The sequence below is a fragment of the Amblyraja radiata genome, chromosome 26 (genome assembly GCF_010909765.2).
Source record: "Amblyraja radiata isolate CabotCenter1 chromosome 26, sAmbRad1.1.pri, whole genome shotgun sequence".
Lineage (NCBI taxonomy): Eukaryota > Metazoa > Chordata > Chondrichthyes > Rajiformes > Rajidae > Amblyraja > Amblyraja radiata.
In genome coordinates, this window is record NC_045981.1 from 18,873,690 (window position 1) to 18,882,901 (window position 9,212).

The window sequence follows — 9,212 nt, forward strand, 5'->3', positions numbered from 1 at the left end:
TTTTTAAATGAGGACGTCTCTCAAAAATGCCGAAAAGGAATGAGCCATTCGGTATCGTTACAGTGTGATAAGAAAGCTGCCACCGCTCAGATCGCTCCCTCTGTTCAATGTCTTCTTGATAATATCAAAGGCAACGCGGCGGTCCCTGGGATTTTCGACCTTTATTCAGATTTTTTTTGTGGTTGTTAATTTTTTGGGAAGCATTTGAAAAGGTGTTTTTTTTGGTTGGGTGAATTTGCTCGGCGCGCACTGTCCTTCCGAGTGAAGCCGGAGAAGAGAGCGCTTGGAGCGGATGTACAACAGCCGCCCGCTTGGAGCTTGTTTCCGTTTTAAATGCACGGATAAAAATGGGATTTCGCAAACAAAAAAATCGAGCGCGGCTTGTTGATTACATTGCTTTGAATAACCCCCCAAAAAAACAGACTGCCAAACACTAGGTTACAGTTAAAATAACAAATATTTCAATTCTTATGTTTGCATTTTGAAACTTTTATTGCATATATGTAGCGAAAACGTGTACTTACTGGAATTCCGAGTATACACTGAAAAAAGAAAATGTTTTTTAATTATCTGGACGCTATGTGACATGCTACACTTCTGAAAAGGTTGCAGTGAGCACGAGCACCAAAAGATTTCTTACTTCAACAACTTGTCTGTACAATGAGGTGCGCACCGCTAGCAATCCCGGGCTCCCGTCAATCAGCCTGTGTAAACAAGATTTCCATTGGCTGGCGCCGCGCCCGTAATCTGCCCATCAACCAGTGTCAACAAGCCTCTGATTGGCTGGCGGCCAGGCCGCGCCGGGCCGCATGAGAAGCAATTAGGGCGCGGCGACGGTTTCGGGGCGCCCCTGGCCGCGGGTTGAAAGGGAGGGAGACGTATAAAGGGAGGTGACGGTTTCGCGGCGGCCTCCGGGAGAGACCCGAATGGCCCTTGAGCAGAAAAGGGGGAGAGTGGAAGTGTGGAGATGTGGTGCATGCAGGAGGAGGAAGGTGAGCTTTTTTTTTGGACTGGGGCAATGGTGGCTGAGAAGAGAGGGGGTGGGGAGAAAGCAATTACGTGGAGTGGAAAGAAATGCAAAGAGGAAGTTTCAGAACATTGAGGGAGTGGGGTGAGCAACGAGGAAGAACAAAATACAGAATGTGAAAGTCTCCTCTGGAGGTGCTGGAAGGAAACAGGAGAAGCGAAGCAACAGACTTTTTGCAAAACCAGGAAGCCAGCGCAAAGATGACTCCGATTGAACGAAATGCAACCGAGCAGCAACACATGGGTAGACTTATTGAAAGCCCTTTAAAGGCACGCAGCGGTGGAAGGTACAAATGCTTTAATCGACATAAAGGCACAAGATCAGAAGAAGGAAAAGAAAAACGGGAGATCTGAAGAAGTTGGGATAACTATCCGTGCACGAAAGGGTGGAAAGAAATGCAATTCAAGACGCCTGGCGCGAAGGGGAAGTTTGCAAGGCCATGTGCTTGCAGTAAACAAATAATAGCGTGTTCTTTGCATCCGCGTGGATTTAATTCTCCAGTGCAGACGTTTCAAGAGAAGTGAATGGCAAATCAAGGTGGGTTTAACAAACTGATTTATTTCCTAATTCTATTTCTCATTCATTCACTACCTTCTGAGGAAATCCGTCAATAATATTTTTTTTGGTGCACCTGGTTTCTTACTCCTAGATTAACTTGTGTTTCTCTCCTGGGGGAGATAGATAGAGATAGAGAGAGGCGAGAGAGGGGAGAAAGCGTAGGGAGAGAGAAGAGGGAGGAGAGGGGAGAGAGGAGAGTCTAGAGTGAGTCTAGAGTATCGAGCTCGGGATGACGTACTAGCTGCTATCTTTCTCTCTCTCTTCTCTCTCTTTCTCTCTCTCTTTCTCTCTCTCCTTTCTCTCTCTCTCTCTCTCTCTCTCTCTCTCTCTCTCTCTCTCACACTTGCACCAACAGCCAGCGCACAGAGGAGTCCTGTTGAAGCCTAGAGGACTAGTGGATTGGATAATTAATGCAAAATGACTGATCGCTCTTGAAGAAGGCAAGTCCTGCAAAGAGGATTGTGCGTGATCAATGAAGCATCACTGACTGACAGTTTCCTTCGATCTTACACCCAGATCCAACTACCGGAACGAGGACTTGTCACCAGAGGCCGGAGGCTATTCTCTACATGCTTGCAGCGCAACGCAACAAAAAAAACACACACAAAAAAAAGGGAAGAGAAACGGGACGCTTCTTGATCAGTTTTCTAAAACAAAACGCAGAAGGGAACGATAGGTAAAAAGACAATAATATACAATTGCTTCTAAGAGAATGACAATGACTGCTTGGAAATGTCCTATCTGTATATTTCATTAACTTTTCAATGCAAGGATTTGCACAGGCACCAGTTGTGAATTGGTATAGTGCAGACAAATACCCATTAAATGTGTTAAAACCCACAGTGCCGACATCTGTTTTTTTCCCCTGCCGTAAATTGTCAGTTTTAGACGGCTTTCATGAATTCTGAACCGTTCAACCAGTGATCTCTGGGCTTTGAGTCTGATTCGGAGGCGTGAGCGACAGAACCCGTCGCTTCGGAAAGAATATAGAGCTCAGAAGGCGAAAAAAGGGGGACCATTTAAGTAGGAAAGGCACCAGTCGGTGAGCTTGCTGTATGATTTCAATATAGATTGTAAATAGGGTCTCAGAAAGAAAGACTGTTACTTTAATCCACCTAGCTTTGAGTGAATGTGAGAAATCTCTCTAATGGGGGAGAGCATCTGTGTTGCATTATAAGCTGTTGAGGTCACTCTCGTAAATGGTGGAAGCTATTGGCACGGTTGCTTCATTACGAGGCATTTTATTGAAGAAAAACGTAAAATTAAACGGAGCTCGAAAAGTCTAAAAAGCAGCGGATGCCTAGTGCGCTTTTTAATCGCCTATTTAATTGGAATTTCAGACATTTTACACAGATCACGTACCCAGAGTGGTGCGTTTTAAAAAAAAAAGTGGGGAGTGGTTGAAGATCTGGTTTTAGTTTTAATAAGTTGGAACGTACCGATCGCCATAAAGAGCACTTTAAAACATCAATTAAGAGAAAGTGTTTCAAAGATAAAGCAGATGTCTGTTCGTACTTTGTATTACAATTGTAAGTGGCTAACGGAAAAAATAAAACGCATAAAAAGCTGGAATACCTCATAAGGTCAGACATTTCCTCCTTAGGCTCGAACAGCTTTTTATCAAAAAAATAATAATAAACAATTTGTATAATGGGCTCTTTATGTACAGAGACGCTCACGCGCCATATCATGAAGTTACTATCATGTAAAAGGAAAGTAGCCTAATGATTGAAAATAAAGATAGTTATCCCCAATCACAGTTGCTGGGCCTTTCTATTTGTAATGGCTATTTATTTAACGTTACCGTATTTAGTTCGGGAATAAGTGTAAAGAGGCGACGATTTACCAAAAAAATAGTGGCGGATATAGGAATCCAGACAAATCTGATGATGTTTTCTTCCCCAAAATTTGTTTGGGGGAGGGGGGGGGGGGGGGGTAGTCGTGCAATGGGATAAAATATACAACAGATTCAATTGCAATTTTAAAGGTAGCTAAATTTCCCGTCGCGGGACTTCACTCTAGAGCTTTGTTCTTTTAACGTGTTTCTACATTTAAGAATAGAGAGCACGTGGAAACACAGTGGCCAGAGAAAGGGGGGAAAATCCCAAACATCTATTGTGCTGTTTCTCTACCATTGTCTCCCCCTGCCACGAGAATTTCTACTTCTCGATTCTTGAAAGCCAGGGTGCGAAAATATCGAGTCCCAACTCTGAACCTGGTTAAGGATCCGCCACGTACACTCCGTAATCGCCCTGCTGCTTAAGTAAGCACAATGTAATGGGAGTTTAGCACAATGTAAACCGCACGGCCGCCAGCTCTCAAATCAACTTGAGATGAGGTGGCCTCCAACATTTTTTTTTTTGCGCCTATATCAATATTAAACAAATTGCGTCGCTTCTAATCTGCCCTCTTCCACCATACTTTCCCATACAAATGTTGACAGTCTGAACCAAAGATCTGGTCTGAACTCAGAGCTCTGTTGTTACATTTAGTAACCGAGAACGTTTACTTTCAGACGCACTGAATGTGTTTTGTCTCAAAATAAAATCTCGTTAGCAAGGAAAGAAACGGACTTCCCTAAAATCAAAATACCACCGATCTCGAAGTCTGACAATATCTTATTTAAGTACATTTATAGAGGGGGTTGGGGTGACCTTAATCTATCCACATTCAATTATTGCTAGCTGGATACGTTTTTAAGCATGTTATTACAAATTCTAATGCTACATTACTGCGAACAACTGGCCCTTACAATATTCGAATAAGTTATTACCATTTTCTTTTGTGAATATCGTTTGTTGCTTCGGCAGATTAATTTAAATGGATTTGGCGATTTCTGATTAGACCCACCGCCTTCGTACACTTACTGTGGGACTTGCATGCGGCGAATGTGGGCGAGGTGATATTGAACGTTCAACTGGAGATAAATGTTTTTTTGGAGATTTTCTTTATTCACCCATGAGTAATTACTTAAACAATTGTTAAATTTGTTATACAATTGCCCAACAAACGAGCGGCCTATTCCTGACAATATATCATATTTTCTTCTTTTTTTTAATAGCAGACTTTTGGCAATGCCTTTCGCGGCATGGCCTTTCTGTTTTGGGTGTACGGATAGAGTTAGAAGTCCATGTCGTTTTAAATAATAAACTTGAACGTTCATTGCAGAATCTTCCACAAAGGGCTACGCTTAAACTAAAAGGATTTTATGACCAGTCGGAGCTGTTAATTATCAATTTATTGCATAGCAATATGACGAAGACACAATCGATGCTCAATATGGGAGGTAGTTATTAGCAATCGCTATCTGCTGATGAATTTATGTATTGTGCTGAATTTAATTGCCTATCTGAATAAATGATATACATCGCATGCGGATGGGCATTTTAATATTGGATTGGGTTGTTCTGCGTTGGGTGAACTTCCACGATGCAGACGGATGCAGATCTCAAAAGGAGCAGCGATTCCAGATAGCTTTCTCCCGAGATATATTTAAAACAATCCCAGCTTCGGTTTGAGTTGCAACCGAGGACGGGCCGGATGGAGCTGACTGGCCTTAAAGTGAGTTGCATTGAAACATTCAGGAGGGCTCGGGTTTCAAACACCGGCGTTTGGCGGAAGGATGTCGAGCGACTGTGTGAATGTAAAATCCGCATATACTAGGAGTTTTGACACCATGCGCTCGCACAGTGGGAGTCTGCTGATATTTAAAACAAGTTGCCTTCAAAAGAAAATTCTATTTCAAACCCAGAACCACGCTCGCCCTTCCTCTCAACTCTCCGGGACCAGTTCTTTTCAGGAAATTGTAAAAAATTACTCGCTGGAGTTTAGATCTTTGTTTTAAGGAATATTTCAGTCGCTAGGCACAAACTCGGTGCGTGTGTAAATCTGTGGAGGCTACGGCGACGTTCTCTCGGCGGGCGCCGAGAAATCTACTTTCGGTTTCAGATCTTATCGGTCGGAAGACGGGAAGGCTGCGGCTAGAAATCTAGTTAATCAAAGTAAAAAATGTGTTTATTTTACAAAGCAGATTGCGGGGGAGCACAAGCGCGAGGATGAGTGTGAGTGAGAGAGGGGGGGAGGGGATCAGAGAGAGAGAGAAAGAGAAAATATCAGAAAGGACGTGAAATATGCAAGAGAAATCCTCCTGGGCAGAGAAGCCCAAGAGAAAGACCAAACCCCTTTGGAGCGATTTAGAAGGACGCGCGATGCTGCCATTACACACTTGATTCGGTGAACTGGAAGGGCAAAGGTTTTATTTAATATATCCAAGATAACGTGACACCGAGGTAAAGCGGAGGATGGTAGTGCATAGCATATGTGCTTTAGGGGAAGGCGTGTAATGGAAACCCGTGCATCTGATATGTGCTCAAATGCAACAAAAATCATTACGTAGTTTATTCTCCCTAATTCTAGGTGTAGCACGTTTGTCTGTAAATTCTTGCACGCATTGTAACGTGAAACAACAAGGGGATTTGCAAACTCCGTGCTCAGCTAGCTCATGCGGTGTATTTTGGTCGTAGACCGTCGCTAGATTTCACCATTTCTGGGAATGGTACTGAAGGGCCGGGTTTATCTATTTCTTTAGTGCCGTCTGTTTAATGAGACCAAAAAAAAAAGAAGCGGACATGAAATGAATTGCAAAGCGGCGAATGTAAAATGGCACAGAAGCCACCGCCGTGTTACAACAGAATAACACGCTGGGTTACGATATCAGTATGTTCTCGTGATGGCCGGTCTCACAGGGCGCTTGTGTGAGGACTTCCACATTGATTCTGGTGTAAGCGGGCCGTTGGGGTATATTTCCCTGTTCTGGGTGAGCTCCGAGGCGGTTGCTCGCTGGACCTTCCCCCAATATCACATCGATATGTCCGAACCCTTAGAATAAAGTCTTTAAAAACACACACACACACACACACACACAGATCCGTCCCTTTCATTCCACACAAATATTTCAACACCAATGTTAAAACAATGACAACCATGCCAATTTCACGTTATGGAATTACTTTTCAACCTCCAGTAATATTGAGGTAAAACTTATCAGACACGTTTTATTTACGTACTTAAATCTTAATGCTAACCCGATTCCATAGATTACGTTCCTACAATGAAGGGCAGTCAGAATCCTATTGTATGTAGATAATGATGGCGCCTATTATTATCTCAAACACCAGCGTTAAAATAATCAACTTCCATTGCCTAGCGAGCATTCTGTTTTATTTTGTGAGTTTTTTTCCCTCTGAATTTTAAGGAGGTAATCAACAACCTAGCCTTCAGTCAGCAGAAAACAATAAGATTACACTCCCTCATGACAAACTGTTCTCCTACCGCGGGATTTCCCCTTTCAAACTCCTTTTGTTGCTTATGACACAATAAGCAATAAAAATAAATAAATAAATGAGAAGGGTAAAGACGTTCTTCTTTTACAACCCGGCCCCTCTTTCCCCGCGATGTGCCTATAATCAAGATTACGTTTTATTCGCCACTGTGAATCTTTTTTTTATAAGGGACTCGGCGGATCGTGTGAGGATTATGCTTTCTGCATGATTTCACTTCCTCCACGCCAGCCGACCTGCTATCTGTTCATCGCCAAAGAAAATACTCGAATTTCTGCTATAATTTGATTAAAAAACAAAAGACGTTTTGAGGTTCTAAATGGCATGGCAGCTCAAAAGTGTTTAATCTATTTGCTTTAAGCCTGCAAAACAAGATCTAATTGGCTACGTATTTATAAGCCTGTGTCAGTTTCTGCATACTGTTTTTTTTTTTAAACCATAGGATATAACAAACAGCGAATTGTTGAGGAGCTCTGCAAAAATAAAACTACTCTTAGAAACTGAGCGACAAACAAAACTCACTGTTAGATATGTTTGTCATGAATATGGGTTAATTCATTGCATTGTCACCACCTAACGTGCATTTTATTATGGTGCTGGGCGTTTGATTTTGCAGCAGTTTGTTAAGAGATGGGTCAGTAATTTGCCTTGAATTCAGAAACGTCGACAATTTCTCGACAATAATAGAAACACGAAGGGCAATCGTTATTTTTCTTTAAAACCACAGGCGAAATAATCCCCATTTTAAATTAGTAAAGCAGAACCTCTGATAAATGGGAATTCGCTCAATTACCCCCGATTTTTATTTCTCTACCATTTGACACGAGTGTTAAAGTTGCAAATAAACTGCTGGTCTCGGAATCTGAAGTTAAAATAAAATATTAACGGCACTGAACACATTCTAAAGGTGTAATAAATGGGTCCGCCATTCATCCGAGTGCGGGACAGCGCGTCCTCCCGAACATTGATAACGGAGATATAAATAAACTGACCGTGCGTGCAAAATATAATTTACTTCCAAATTCATCTTTAAATTACACTTTTCTTTTTTCAATATTTCCAGCACGCACAGCACAATATATTGTCACCTCCATCACGGTTTCAAACCCGTGGATATTTGTCGCCATAGATTGGGTGTTTTGACTTGTTAGGAAAAAAAAGTTATTTTTAAATTATAAAATGAATCAGCAACTTTACATTCCTCAGCACGATTAAAAAAAAAAAAAAGCCTGTACTCCACTGCTGGGCTTATATCCCTCGTAACTAAGGGACCGTGCGGTCAGTGAATTTAGGGTATTTTCTTTACACCGTGTGCAGCTATTTTAGCTGGAGTAGGCCGTTTCATTTCTACTTTCTCGCTTTCTGCCTCCCTCCCCTCTCTCTTTCATTTCTCTCTGTCTCTCATATTCATTTGGATTACCAATCAACTGCCGACATGTAAAAAAAAATACAGCGAGATAAACAAAATTTAAGGCAAAAATAACATACCGGGCCGGCGCAGGCGGCAGATCGAAAATGTTTCCTAGGGAAAACTCGGTTGTGAATATCTAGTAGGTTTGTATTTTGTCCAGGATTGACTCTGCTTTGCTGATAGATGGTGCTCAAACAGGGTTCCTTCTACCTGTCTCCATACAGTATCAGAGGCAATGAACCCGGTCAAACAGATGCACTCTGCACTGCCACTCCGCTCACCAATTTATAGCTAGCTGACGTGCCTCTTCTCCCACAATGGAGCCGCTTGACATTAACCATAAAATTGATGAGAGAGAAGCGAAATCTAATCTCTTTTCCAGATCCTCACCGCTTTCCCCCTCAGTCCCTGTGTATCCCGCTTTGGCCAAGCAGCCCGCTCCCTTTGTTACCAAAACCGGCGCTCCCGCCGAACGGACTTGTGTTATAACGGGGGGTAGTGGGAGCGGAAACGTGTTTCCCCCCCAACCCCACCCGGCCTAAAATTCCGGATTCGCTGATCCGTTAGAGAAGCTGCAATTCTCCAAACTTCCTAAACTCGGCCATTGTAGGGTTGACAATATTCCCAAGTGTTGTACAGAGCAGCCCTCTCTTCCTGAAAGACCCTCCCCCAACGCCGGCGCCTTTAATAGAGAATAACAGAAAGCTAAGCACATCCATGCTGATTATTGTTTGCTTTCAGAAACAAAACAAAAATCATCTGTTTACTTTTTCTCCCCCCGATTCCATGTGTGTTTTTTTAATATTCCTCCCTTGAAATCCTTCCTGTGTGCATATTTTGTTGTTGTTGGGACAGAGTCCTGCGCTACTTGCGGTCT

The 9,212-nt window shown here is 42.6% G+C and overlaps 1 protein-coding gene and 1 long non-coding RNA gene across 8 annotated transcripts in view; one reads left to right on the top strand and one right to left on the bottom strand.

The window, feature by feature from the left end:
* bahcc1 (BAH domain and coiled-coil containing 1) overlaps positions 1–8,785 on the bottom strand; it is a 275,446-nt gene extending 266,661 nt beyond the window's left edge. For 6 of the 7 annotated variants that reach the window (XM_033044370.1, XM_033044374.1, XM_033044373.1 and 3 more), the window contains exon 1: positions 525–654. The gene's annotated coding sequence lies outside the window, so the exon portion shown is untranslated. Of the gene's footprint in view, positions 1–524; positions 655–8,412 lie in introns of those variants that run through there. The other variant, XM_033044369.1, reaches the window with a different exon arrangement.
* Positions 999–2,427, top strand: LOC116987994. Its single transcript, XR_004415839.1, has 2 exons — positions 999–1,564; positions 1,941–2,427. It is a non-coding gene; the product is annotated as an uncharacterized LOC116987994 (long non-coding RNA).
* Positions 8,786–9,212: the final 427 nt, after the last annotated feature.